This window comes from Bradysia coprophila, assembly GCF_014529535.1.
Source record: "Bradysia coprophila strain Holo2 chromosome IV unlocalized genomic scaffold, BU_Bcop_v1 contig_81, whole genome shotgun sequence".
In the NCBI taxonomy this organism is placed as follows: Eukaryota; Metazoa; Arthropoda; class Insecta; order Diptera; family Sciaridae; genus Bradysia; species Bradysia coprophila.
In genome coordinates, this window is record NW_023503375.1 from 4,954,902 (window position 1) to 4,969,573 (window position 14,672).

General features: G+C 35.7%; 1 protein-coding gene and 1 long non-coding RNA gene across 2 annotated transcripts in view; one reads left to right on the forward strand and one right to left on the reverse strand.

The window, feature by feature from the left end:
- Nucleotides 1-14,672, reverse strand: part of LOC119072287 — a 381,328-nt gene that overhangs the window by 297,560 nt on the left and 69,096 nt on the right. The window lies entirely within an intron of this gene.
- Nucleotides 1-14,672, forward strand: part of LOC119072236 — a 273,319-nt gene that overhangs the window by 66,660 nt on the left and 191,987 nt on the right. The window lies entirely within an intron of this gene.

Genomic DNA, 14,672 nt, shown 5'->3' on the forward strand with positions numbered 1-14,672 from the left:
GTTGATAGGTGATTTTTCAGATTTATAAAAATTTACCATGAGCGAACCTCCCTTAAGAGCATGCTTAAAAAAATTGAAATTTAAAAGCCTCCGAAAGACCTCCGCTGTCAACATTTTTTAACGGACGAAAGCGGATTTGCTCCACAGATTTTCATGCTCTATCCATCGCCGAAAGTTTTCGTTGTTGTCCTATATAACTCGGCAAAATTATGTGGTATTCTCTTATGATTATTGCAGCAACGTTGCGAGATACCCACTAAAATTACTTTTTAAAGCAGTCTCCGTAGAAGTCTGTAGTCATGCAATGTTTCTCCTTGATATTTGACCACAGCTGAGAATATCAAAGAAAAACTTTGCAAAATTGAAGGCTTTGTAATGTTCTTTCCAATTCAACCACCGAAGATTTACATAGATTGATTGTTAGAAATCTTGTACTTCATTTGTTTTGAACATGCTTTTGGCTATATAAGACATCATCAGTCAGAGCATGTCGTTTATTTTTGCTGTCGTTGTCGATGACAGGTTAAAATTAATTTCTTTCCTTTCAAAATAAAAACTGCAGCGTCACCTCAATGCAAACAATAATTATGATGATCGATAGCTCAAGATATACAACTGCGATTTGCGATAATTGAATTTTATTTTTAGGATAAAAAACTAGCAATGTCCGGTTAGGACTAGATCGATTCACTGAATGCCTCTCTCGACCTCGTTAGAGTCTGAACGAAAACGAAAGAGATATCTTCGTTCTAATTCTAATTGTAACTAGAACTCTTTAAAAACGTTATAATATTGCAACTTAACCTATTTAATCTTAATCTTATGGACTTTTTATTGTTTATCTGCAAACTGGCTTTGGACGTAGGTCGCTAACGGTTCCTTGATCCATTCACAAAACTTTTCATGCCGATGTTGGCGAAAGTTGATTTATATTCTTTAGCGGGGTGAAAGTAGCTATTTTCGCCCACCGACATGAAAAACTTTTCCTTCATATGTTTCATAAAAGTGCATTAAAAATTCAAACACATTGTCATCTGGTCAACAAAGTCTCTATGGCGTCCAAGTGTACACTTTCTTGTGATGCTTGATTGAAAAGGATGCCAATATAACCACTTAATCTAACACATCTGTTGGCGACATCTGCGACAAAAATCAACGTTAAGTTGCTATCAGTGTGGTCTTATACAGTAAATAAATGTTGAGACCAAAAGAAGTAAAAGATTTTGGCGTGATACTCTGAACTAACGACTTAACAAATCCGGCAATTTTAATTGTGATATGCTTGACGTCTGTAACCGTTATCTAATTGGATCATTTTTGTTTCCATTATAGACAGGTCTTCCAATCTATATCACGTAAATAGAAACCAGAAACTCTTTTTTTCGTCACTCGGACGGATGATAATATATTTCCATCTGCAAGAAAGTGTACAGATAACATAACCAACAAGGCTTTTATCTGATGTTGTTGTTTTTTATTGTTAAAGTAAAAAAAATACATTTTACTGTTGCTCTGTGTGGTTATCTTTGTAGACGAGCTATTTGATAAAATAAACAACAAAAGTAATTTTATGAAAATTGAATGAGATTGTGGATGTTCTCTTACCCATTTCAACAAAAAAAAAATCAATTACTCTACGCCGCCGGTTCTTCTAAATAAGTAATGAACGGCATTCAGTTTGATAGTAGGCACTTGGTGTGAAATAGTAAGTTTTTGTACCAGCTTCCAAATTCTTGTTTTCAAGAATGAATTGGAAAGAATTGTAAGACCCTGAACATTCTAGAATTCTTCAAAGCTTCACAAGCTTAGGAGTTAAAAATGTTACTAAGAATATTATGAATCATTCTCGAAATACGACCATCTAGAGTCTTGGTCATAGCTACTTGTACTGTATGAAATCTAGGTCTTCATTCTTTAAATGTGTTAATTTGCGTGGCTATTGAAGTACATGTTATACATTTTGGTATTCAATGTAATTGCTTAGGCAAGCGGCATTCAATACTCAATAGTATTGTGCGACTCAGATTTCAGCTTAGAAAAACTGGATATTTCGATGACAATGTTTTGTTGACATAAAAGTGAAATCGCAAGGACGTATACCACATCTTCGGTATAATGTTCATTCAATGGCAAAGTCCACACTGTGGTTTTACATTATGTAGAAGAATAATCACATTTTGTACACAAAATGTCTGTGTCTTACACAGAACAGCGGATTTTGCACACAACAAAACTGGAATTTGTACAGAGAAAAACCAATTTCGTACACAAGAGAAGCGAATTTGGTCAGAAAAAGCTCGTTTCATACACAGAAAATGAAATTTTGTACAGTGTGAGTGCGCTTGAGAAGTAGTAGAATTTAGTGAGGCTGAGAGAAGCTGCAGTTTAGTCCAAAAAAAGAAAAATGTTAAAGAAAAGTGAGATTGAGTGGGCAGGGCATAGAGGCCTCTTGGGGAGTGAAAAGACTTTGGAAGTTTGTGTGTGAAAGCTCGCCGCTTTTTCTAAACTTTTTTGCATTAAATTTTTGTGTACGAATACACGATCCGTCTCATCAAATCAGTTGTGTTGGAAGTGTGCAAGTCCTTTGTAAGGATTCATGACTGATGATCGTTTGACCGCAACTGAAGTAGTCAAATGAAACTTGAAGTTACAATTGAAACCGATCAAAAATCAAATTTTCATCACAACAAATCTTCGCTCAATCTGTGATATTTCAAGCTGTTTTCATGTCTAAAATTATCAAACCAATTCGCACGAAAATCATTACGAATTACGAATTATTTATTCATTCAACGTATCACGATAAATACATATCATTCTGAATGTAGCATCTGTAGCTTTTGTTCCAATATCCGTTAAGATTCATCTTTCATATAAAACTAGAAACCATTTCCACAAAGCTTTTCCACAACGATGATATTGTAAGTCCCCACACTCGTTCCAACCCCGAAAAACATTCGATACATTTTCATTGCAACGCGCTCCCCTTTTTTGATTTCCGACAACTTAAATATGCAAATTTAAGTATGGTGCGTTACATCATCGTGCGAAGGGTGAATCTTTATATTAAGAAAAATTATTATTTACTGATTTGTCTGTCTTGATTCGATTCAGCTGCCATATACACCAAAGAAACAGTGAAACGTCAGAATGGGAACCATTTTCAGGGTGTGTAACATTTTTATTAAAATAAATGTTTCTGGAAAAAAATAAATTTTGTTCGCCAATATGTTGCATGGAATTATTCAGGATGGAGAAAGTGCGTAATAAAGGTGAATGGTGGTAGTAGGTAAACCTATTATCCGAGGAGTAAAGTTATTCATAAAAAAACACATTTTCCCTTCATTCACTGATGAAATGATATATTACGCAAGAGTGTTAAGAATGCCGTGGAACTGTAATTTGTAAGATATATGTTTCGAGTTACTTATTACCACGGTAATGTATCGGGCGGGAAGAGAGTTTTCTAGTCAGCGACTATGGATTGTGAAAATTATTCATACCTGTGGTTGGATTCTAGAGTGGAGCCGGCTTTTTCTGGCGTTTTTTTTTAACATCAAAGAATCTTTGGAGCTTTCAGTAATAATCTTAAATTCTAAACAAGTTTAAATTCTAAGGGGGAAGCAGACTGCTAGAACAAAGCTCAGGACCGAAGAAAGATCAAGTATAAAGAAAGCTCAGGAACAAAGAAAACTAAGGACAGAAGAAAGCTCAAGCCTAAAAAATCTCAAGCCTAAAGAAAGTTCAAGAACGAAAAAAGCTCAGCTCCGAAGAGAACTCAGGCTCGAAGAAAGTTCAAGGCTAAATAAAGCTCAGGCACGAAGAAAACTCAGGCCAGAAAGAAGCTCAGGCCAGAATAAAGCACAGGCCCGAAGAAAGCTCGGGCTCAAAGAAAGCTCAGGCTAGAAGAAAGCTCAGAATCGAAGAAAACTCAGGCCTGAAGAAATCTTAGGCCAGAAGAAAGACCAAAAACGACGAAAAATCAGGCCCGAAGAAAGCTGAGGCCTGAACCAATTCGATTCTAATTTTAGGGCTTAATTTAGTTGGAACAGATTAATGCAGTTTTTCTCTGAAATACCTCTGCCGCACACCTCTCGTCGTACTCTGTTCATCTACGACGGATTCATTAGGTTCATACTAAAAACGCTTTCTGAGTCCCTTGTGTATTACAACGTTCCCCCTCATTGTGGAAATGAAATCATTCGAGAGTGATTTAGATTATGAATAAATTGCCGTGCAATCTGCCGCTCCAAATGAAATTTGATCTCCAAATTCTGACGAAAATGATTTATGGATTTCGTCCACAAAAAAAAATTTTTTTTTCACCAAAATGTTTCAAAATTGAGCTAAAATTTGATGCATATTCTGTGCTACAAGTGTAGTCGAAGTAACTCATTTATCTGTAACATAAACCATTCATCTCGAAACATTTAACTCAGACGCATTGATTGATGCATTGATGAAATATTGTCAAACGTTTCGGCGGCAACATTGTTTTGAATACATCAAAACACAACAAGAAATGGCTGCGTAGATAAGTTTAAATTTTCATTCCAGCATGCATAACATTCCTGTCCATTAGCCCAATAAAGCACATTAAAACATTGGAAACAGGTCGTGTTGTACCCGAGGTTATATCGTTATTAGTTTCAACACAACTGAAAATAAAAAATCAAACCTTTCGCCCCGTAACACACTGCATAGGCAAATATATACACACATAGTAGTTGTGTGTACAGAATTATACTAATTTTCCTCTATCGCTATGCATAGTATACGAAAGGAAGTCGTTCAAATTCATTTTAAATGTTAATGTTCGTTGCAATTCTATAACAAGTAAAATTGTAATTTTTCTGAGGCATTAATCGGCATGGTACCGGTAGTGGAAACATTTTCGAACATAAAAAAACATTACGAACAGATCCTTATCAAGTATCGAGCTTTGTGGCACGCCATTTAAAAACCACTTTGTGGTGTTGGAGGTATGTAATTACAGGTAATTTGTTATCGTTTTTTGTAAATTTCAACATTCGTCAGATGAGCCTCAGCAGGGAAATGGATTTTATTTTTTCCTTTTTTGCATAAATATTTTTTCCTTTTTTTATTTTAATTGTAATTGTCGTGTGTTTCCGAAACAGTTGTATTGTAAGACGCGATGTTTATTTCAGTGAAATAATTTCAAGCTCATAATCGGTAAATCTACTACTTCATTTGTTAAAAACATCTGCTAGTGGTTGACATCAAATCCGTGGCTTCTAAACTTATGTGGAGTTTCCTATGTCAAGCCTGGTTTCGAGAACTCACAACAGTTACTGTCCCCGTATCGTAACTCCTAGGACCTCACTTAGGACTTGAAAAAGTGACTAATTCCGCGGATATAGACAGACTGAAGACATCGAATTTTTATGTTTGAAATAGGCGTAGAGCCGAGGCAAGGGGTGGCGCACTTCTTGGACTAAATGGATTAAATAGATTAAATGGATTAAATCGTATGGAATCAAATGCACTAATCCTATACGATTTAGTCCAAGAAGTGTTAATCGGTGAATGCGTGTAAATCGTTCTTTTCATGTTCCAAGCACTACACTGTCAAAAACGAGTTGAAGATCTCACCTGTCATGGGTAACTTAGACTTCAGGTAATGTACATCTATTTTTGGTGTACAGCTACTGTCACAGCTTTTGTAGATTACTGCGAGACAAAGTTACCAGCTACAGTTGAGATTTTCAACTCCTTTTTGTCAGTGTTACAATCAACGTACTCTGCATGTTAACCCCTGTGAAGGACAATTTAAAGAGTCACACTGATCTCGGCCTCGCCTCGAATTAATTTTTTACCTCTTTGTCACTGGTAATGTAAAAGAATAAGAAAAATTCAAAGTTTTCATTGAGTCGGTAACCATCTTTTGCGACTTACTTTTAACAAGTTTTTGTCAAAAGGCATAATGTCAAAAACCGAGGGGCAGATAAACATATAAAATTATTTATGCATGAAGATTGCAAGTTACTTGACAATGAAATTGAAATTTGGAAATAAAATTTTTGTTTTACGCGCCCTGACGAGATTTGAACCCCAGACCTCTTGCGTATGAAGCAAGCGTTCTACGTATCAAACCACAGGACTGAACAAAAATTTTATTTCCAATTTCGGACCGTTCTTTACAATCAACTCATATATAACTATACCGCCATCTATGTGAGTAACGATGAATCACTTCATTCGATTTAACATCAACAAGATGGATGTCACATATCGTTATAATTGGGTCGATTGTTAGTACAATCTGTCTGGTAATTTGTATCGTCGTACCGAATTAAGTTTTTAGTTAACATCACAGTCGACATAGAACTATGTCATGGTGTGTGTCAGGGACTTCATATTCATACGTATGTATTGAATACGTCGGACGAACTTTGCTGAGACTATGCTCACGAATCAATGCAAATTTTTATTTTGAATGTTGTATTGCTTCGGTGGTGTTCCGAACATTGAAATAATTTTTTATGCATGAAGATTGCAAGTTACTTGACAATGAAATGATGTTAACTAAAAACTTAATTCGGTACGACGATACAAATTACCAGACAGATTGTACTAACAATCGACCCAATTATAACGATATGTGACATCCATCTTGTTGATGTTAAATCGAATGAAGTGATTCATCGTTACTCACATAGATGGCGGTATAGTTATATATGAGTTGATTGTAAAGAACGGTCCGAAATTGGAAATAAAATTTTTGTTCAGTCCTGTGGTTTGATACGTAGAACGCTTGCTTCATACGCAAGAGGTCTGGGGTTCAAATCTCGTCAGGGCGCGTAAAACAAAAATTTTATTTCCAAATTTCAATTTCATTGTCAAGTAACTTGCAATCTTCATGCATAAAAAATTATTTCAATGTTCGGAACACCACCGAAGCAATACAACATTCAAAATAAAAAATATAAAATTATATTCTCAGAAAATCCTCAAATTCTGTAGAAATCATTTAAATTTAAAGGAAATCCTTGAAAATCGGTCGATTTATCTTGAACGCATTCATTATTTATGTCAAAATAATATGAAAATGAGTGCGTTTGAATCCGTTTTAAAATCGTTATGTCCTGCGCGGTGGCATTAGACCATACCTGGTAGTTTACATCAATAAAAGCACACAATAGTCATATCCGATCGGTCGATCCATCTTAAAACATACTCACAATTTATGTCAATATAATATGGAAATGAATGCGTTTGAGTGCGGAAACCGTATGTCCTCTGGACGATAGGCCTTATCTACTTTACACTTTCATTGGTAAGATCATAACAAAAGTTGAAGCGGAAAACCATACCATACCAAACATACGTTTGCATGTCTTGAACAATCATCACCCTCACTGTCATACAGCTCAAAATTTTGATTTTCACGCTTTTCAGCACAAAGTCAAAGTGAGCTATAATTGTCATCCATATCCATATCAATGTGTAAATATGTACTTCAATACCTGTCATGTCATTGAATGCGGTCTTTACCCACCTTTCCTTACATTCAAATTTAGCTTTCTCATCTGTTTCCACTTTTTCAAATATCCACATTCAATTCGAGATTTCTATCACTCAATCCTATTTATTAAACTTACTTACATCAGCTATGCATAAACACACATCTACACCCGACAACAACAACACACTTATATGCGAAATCGTCTAAAATGCGTTGCAATTCATGATTTTCTCTCTCTGTATAATAATATGTGGTTGAGGGGGCGTTCTACCTCACCCACCCAACCAACGAAACTGTCAATCAAAGCTCCCCCAAAATAATCAGCATTCAATTTCTGGTTAGACATTCATAAGGGGAATTTATATGCGATGATAATACGAACAATATTACGTGCACGTTTGATACTATTGTTGATGATTGCCTTCAAAACATATGTGTAATGCATTGGAATTCGAAAAGAACATGTTCAACATTGAGATGTTTCTGTGAAATTGAAATAAAATGTCTCATTGAATGGGGTTTGGTTGGTTGGGATTGAATGGCTCTACCGATGCACATAACGTACACGATGTCAAAGAATTGTTTATTTTTAATTAAATTCAAAGCTAATTACAAAACCTTTAATGATGAAGCCGAAACTCTGGCTTCACAAATTGACTTGCTATTAAATATATCTCTCGCTCAGTGTAAATTGGTTGGCTGTGTGTACGAACCATTTATGCTTTGTGGTGTATAGTTTTAATCCCAGTCATCCATCTCTTCATCAATGAGTTATTCTCATGGGATTAAGCTTAACTGATTTTGTGACAGACAGAAATGTGCAGAGATGAGCAATAATGATATTATTCTACTGTTAGATATAGCCGCCACACCAGAAGCACCAGTCGGTGTTTGCTTTTTCCCCAGTTACATCGAGTAATGTTTCATCTGATAGATACGCCTGCACTCATTTGTACATTGCGTATTGGGAATAGACTTCATGTGCGGTATGATGTGCATGAGCTGGTGTACTTAAATTGTGAAAACGTAAATTTTGGGAGATAAAACATTTTAGTCTAATTGATTTTTGTAAATGACATTAATGTGCGGTGCGTAGTCTATGCTCTTAACAATGATTTCTCTTTTTTTTAATTATCGTCACATTTATTATGTACGTTCTTGTACAGCCGGAAGGGGTGATTTTAAAATTTTCAATTTTTGTTGATTAAAATTTGCATTTTTCATTAATCATATTAACATCCATCAAGTTCTAGTCTCTGCCTCAGTCATAATGTCTAAAATTATTTTTTCAAACTCATTTTACATATAAGCAAATGTAATAGCATAGGAGATAACAGTTTTCTTTTTCGTAGCAGACTGCAAAAACCTGCAATATCGACGCTAAAGCGTTAAAAATATCGACGATAAAACAACCTTTTGAAGTAGTTGCAGAAGTAGCGGCAAAATCTTTTAAGGAAAGTTTTCTATTTACAAACGACTTCGGGCGGTTCGGTAACATTAGTCTACTTTCACTTAGCTCACTTACAAAATCCTGCATAAAAGACAATACACTGTCCACGTCCACCAATGCTAATAACTACGGCCATTTTTGCATCCAAAACTTGTCCAATATCGTCCAATATTTTATAGCCACCACCATAATTCATCTTCAAAAATGTACTACCGCAACAACGACCACGAATATGTTAGGTTTAAATAAAAACTAGCTTTGGCTGCACCAGTTTGACTAGGCTCTGAGAAAACTGAGCAGTTTATGAAAATTTCGTTAAACTGCTCACGTTTTTCAGAGCCGGTCAAACGACTTCAATCAAAATTAATTTTTTATTCCCTTGACTGTAAGTCAGGGTCTTATGCCGGAAAATACCCTAAAATGTTTGAATGAAAGGTTGTGTGTAATGTTATGAAAAATGGAATTGTTTGTCCCAATATTTTGCTTGTAAACACGATAACTTGAGTAATTATCAACCAATTACCAATTTTATTTTTTTAATCGACGCAGAATTGAATTCCTGAGGTTAAGTTCGAAGATGGGCTATGTGAGATTAGGGATCTGGAAGTTATTCCAGAAAAACAGCATTTTACACTGTTAGAAATTCAATCAGTCGAAAAAGATTATTATTTCGATTTTGTCGGGTAGTTATATCCATCTATCACACATGATAGTCAGCTATTACGGTGATAGTTGGCTTTAGTTAGGGATAGTCAGGTGAAAGTCAGCTATCACGCATGATAGTTTTCTATAACGGTGAGAGTCAGCTATCACGGGCAAAAGTAGCAGATTTCATGCCATGACATAAAATATTTACAAAATTTTATGAAAAACCATTTTCTGAATCGATATTCGAATGTATGGAATGACACTAAAAAACAATCAAACAGAAAACTTAAAAACTCCCACGAGTGTGAAGTGAAGCACGAGTCGTGCTATTTTATTCATGATTAACGTTCTGTACTTAAGTGTAAGGGAAGAACTATTTTATATTGTACCAAAGTGAAAGAGTCCTCTAATCGTTCCACATTCGCATCTTTTACTTTTGATTAGCGTTAGCAATAAGACTATGAAACTGAATAATAGACAACTAACACGAGTGGGAAATTTGAGGGCAGACCGGAGCGAGTGCTGTAATACACACTAGTCCTTATCTATTTATGATTTATTGTTGATTAAAAATCTGGCCACAAATTTACAAGAAAATGGAAGACAGAAAAAGTACTTTTCCAAAGAATTTGTACTCAAGTGAAGGTTTTTATACCAGTTATTTGTGATGTTTCGGAAAATAAAATGAAATTGATTAAAAATATATTGAAAAAATTGTCAGTCAAGGAACCTGACCCGCCCAAAAGGTGGGGCCTAGTTTAAAGCTAACACATTCGTGATCGTAATTGCGGTCATACACTTTTTTCAAAAAGGATTCTGATGAAAAGGTCTCATCAAAAATGAAATACACATAAATGTAGGCTACAATTTTAGCTAAGTACTGAAGCCTCCTAACAATTCGAGAATAGAATAATTTCTCTCCATTCTTTTTGTATTGACAAAGGTTCATAATAGTTATTTTTCTAACGCATCAACGCATGCGAAAATGCTTTTTTTAGGGAATGAGAGGAATCGAATACGCTTAAAATCATTTAGCATAAGTTAGGAACAACGTTTTTTTAAACGACGTAAGAAACAAGCGACGAAGTCGGGAAATTTTAACACTGTTAGGAAATATATATTACACACCTGTCACGAAGAAGTCGAGGCTTGCCGAGACTGATAGTGACAAGTGTGTACTTTATTTTATCACATAAGCGAAAACGAGACAACAACATAGACCAGAAGTGTAATTTTTGAATTATTTTTCTAGTTGAGAAATTTTGATATCCGAACACCGCGCGTATGTCATAAAAAATATTTTAATAAAATGGCTGAGCGAGCACTGTCATAATATAATGCGCCAATGACGAGGCCATTGACGCAACGAATTACTAGGTATGTCATCTATTATCGACTCGACAACACAAAATTATGAACTTTAGCTAGTGTCCCCCTATTAAAGTAAGATATGTTAAAACGAATGAATTAAAAGATTTCGTATCAAACATTAGACGATACTTTGAACGAAAAAAATAGTCGATTCAATGATTATCTATGGCTGTGAAGGTGCCGTTAATGAAATCATCAAATTTGAAGCGTTTTTAATTACCTTTGCAACGAAACCATTTCGATATAGCGATACAACCATTCGGTGCAATTCCGAAATGACTTTTTCTAGGAATTCATTGCATAAATTAGCTGCGGCTTTAGGGTGTGAATAACTCGATATACGATGAATATGTGTAGATTGGTCATGTGTGGAATTGATGGTGTTTTTATGGTGCATTTAAATTTTGTATAATCCATTTTTATAGACCAAAACAACGAAAAGACTTTGCGTTGTAGGTTGATTAAAAATTGATATCTGTGCGGAATGATCAACAAGTATTTTGTAGTCCCAGATAATTAAATCAGAGTACAAGTTCGGTATCGATGGGAAGCAGATCAATGCCAAACTTGTAATCTTTCAATTTTATCGTCACTATGACTGTGCATGGATAACTTTGTTAAACCCATGCCTAGTCCAAAAAGTATCATAAAACTAATCAAATTTTGATAAGCCTTTCGGGCAATGCATATAAACTTCCAGATATAGTCTAATGTCACCGCTGAGGATCGATTTTAAAATCGGAATCAAAAGCACTCATTTTCATATTATTTTGACGTGCATATTGGAAACGTTCAAGTTAAATGGACAGATTTTGAAGAATCGGCCATACCTGGTATGCAATGAATGTACATAACAGGTATGAATGATTTTCAAAAATCGGTCGATGTATCTTGAACGTATTCATTATTCATGTCAAAATATTATGAAAATGAGTGCGTTTGAATCCGTTTTTAAAATCGTTTAGTAACTTTTATTGCCTGGTATTTACATTGATTGGTTACGGCACGGGAACATCCACACTTACTGTGATAGTACTAAGGTAAAATGATGTATCGAGCGTCAAAGCCCCATCATTTTGATAGGGAGAGGATTTATGGATTTACATCTTAAGAGAGTCTTCAAATAAGTAGGTACACGCAAACATCCCAGTTTGTTTTTAGCCCCGTACGAAGTACTGGGGGCTTATAAGATTAATATGCCGTTTGTAACATGTCGAATTGGAAGCAGCCAGTAAGGGCAAAGCATTTGGTTATGTTCATAGATGACAAATCCGCAATAAAAAAATGTCCGTCCGTCCGTCCGTCCGTCCGTCCGTCCGTTCGTCCGTCCGTTCGTCCGTCCGTCCGTCCGTTCGTCCGTCCGTCCGTGACCCCTCTAGCTAGAGTAAATCACAACCTTTTTTCAAAATTCTTTTTTTCCCCGATTGGTATGGACAAAAGTAAGGTCAAGTTCGAAAATGGGCATGGTAGGGCCGGCCCTTCCAGAGCTAGGGCCCTATAGGTGTTTTTCAGTCTTTCGACGATATCTACCGAAATACGCACGCAATACCTGCTTGTGATATATCAAATGAAAGGTATTGACGAGTAGAACAAAGTTGCTGAACATTGTTTTTGGGTAAGATGCAATGTGGGCTTGTTGGGATGGCTCAAAGGTCGTTACTAGGCCCTAAGTGTTTTTTGCACATAAATCGAGTAAATCCGATTTTGCCAGATTTAGTTTTTTATGGAAGGTAATTGAATACCGAAAAGAACGTGACGAAAAAAGTTCCAAATTTGGGCCCTTGGACTAAGGCCGCTACTCGGCCCTAAGTAGTTTTTGCACATAAATCGAATAAATCTCATCCGATTTTGCTAGTTTTTGTTTCATTTGAGAGATAATTGAATGCCGAATAGAATGATGGCGAAAAAAGTTTCAAATTTGGTCCCTTGGACTAAGGCCGCTTTGTGGCCCTATGTGATTTTTGCACATAAATCGAGAATATTTCATCAGATTTTGCTACTTTTTGTTTCGTTTGACAGATAATTTAATACCGAAAGAAAATTGGTAAAAAAAGTTGTAAGTTCGGATTCCAAAAATTACATCGTAAACTTTTGTTTTATACTTGAGAAGTACTTCGTACGGGCTTTTGTAATTGCGCTAAGCGCAATTTTAAAGATGAACGCTAACAGTTAATTTACAAAAATACACAATGATGTCAAGAAGTACGCAATAAGGTTACGGAAGCATTTTGATATCGGACGAATAGGGTTACGGCCTTATTAGGGCTAGAGACGTATAATGGTTTCGGGCAAAATAGGTTTACGGGTAGTACGGGGCTCAGTCGCAGCACACGCTCCGACTGTTCTGATGCCTTGTTTTTTCTTTGCGTGACATTCTTCCCTACTGTACTACTTGAATGCCGTACAGAGTAAACAAATAATTTTTTCTGCAACACATTTCCTTACATATTTTATATATTCAACCGCGGAGTGTGTGTTTCATCCACTCGACGGCTTTAATCAAACAGATTGTGAAACGAAATTTGTTTATTTTTCGCTTGTTTAATTTCAATTCGAATCCATTTAATATCTAACCGTACATCAAATATTTAGTTGTAAATAACCTCAACCATTTTAAAGACATGTCAATAACGTTTTAGGGGGTCATATAAATGTATATTGCATAAATACAATCCTTGCCATACAACAGCATTAGGAAAGCATATATGAGCACGTCTCTCTCTTCTACACGTTCGAAAGTTCATATTTGCACGAAGAAAACGTAGCCGAAGGTGTAAACAAAACAAAACTATACCAACGATGTGGTGGGTTATTATTATGTTGTGTGTTCTATCCTTATAGTCCTCATAGTTCTCTGGTAGTATAAGAGTGTTTATTATCTGTATAACTTTATGTAGCCATACGCCATATATGTGACTGTATATACACCCTCGCCCACAACAGTAACTCTTACAATTCTTGTCGAATTTAAACAATTCATTTTCCTTTAAACTTTCGCCTATAATATTGCCCCAACTACCTCCAAAGTCTATGTAATCTTTGTCTGGGGCTAATCGATATATTTTATGGCAACATCTTGTATTCATTGTAAACTTTATCATGTCCGGAGCGATAGCGGAGGACTTGACGCAGTGTAACTTCCAAAAAATGATTTTTTGAGACGCGGCAACTATATATAGCCGAACATTTCAGTTTCTACCCTTTGGTTTATATCACCGAAGATATCACGCAGATTTTTTTGGTAAAATTTTGGTTGTTTCCAGTCAAATTTTTTTGGTAAAAATTATTTGGCAGATGATGAGAAAAACTAAGCCAGCTTGTTTGAACTAAAATTGGGTGTAAAATTTAATTTTTGCGTAACGAAGCTGAAAGCGTCAACTCTAGCGATATCATTCATTTTAGAAATTGTACTTCAAAGACTGCGTCACACTTTTCTCGAAGAGATTTTTGTTGGGATATTGTTTTCGGCGTACACATTCGATGGGGGGGGGGGGGGGGTAGCCAACATTTTTCGGTTATGTACGGTACACGGTGGTTGAATACAGAAAATCATAAAAGTGTTGCTTTCGGTTTTCGGTGTGTATAAAACGTACGACAAGGTGAACACCTAATATATAATGTTCGACGAACCGACCGAGGCACAAAATATGGTTTATTTTGTTGAATTTGTGGTTTTTTGCTGGAGGGCTGCTTAACAACTTTGGTTTGTATTGCCGC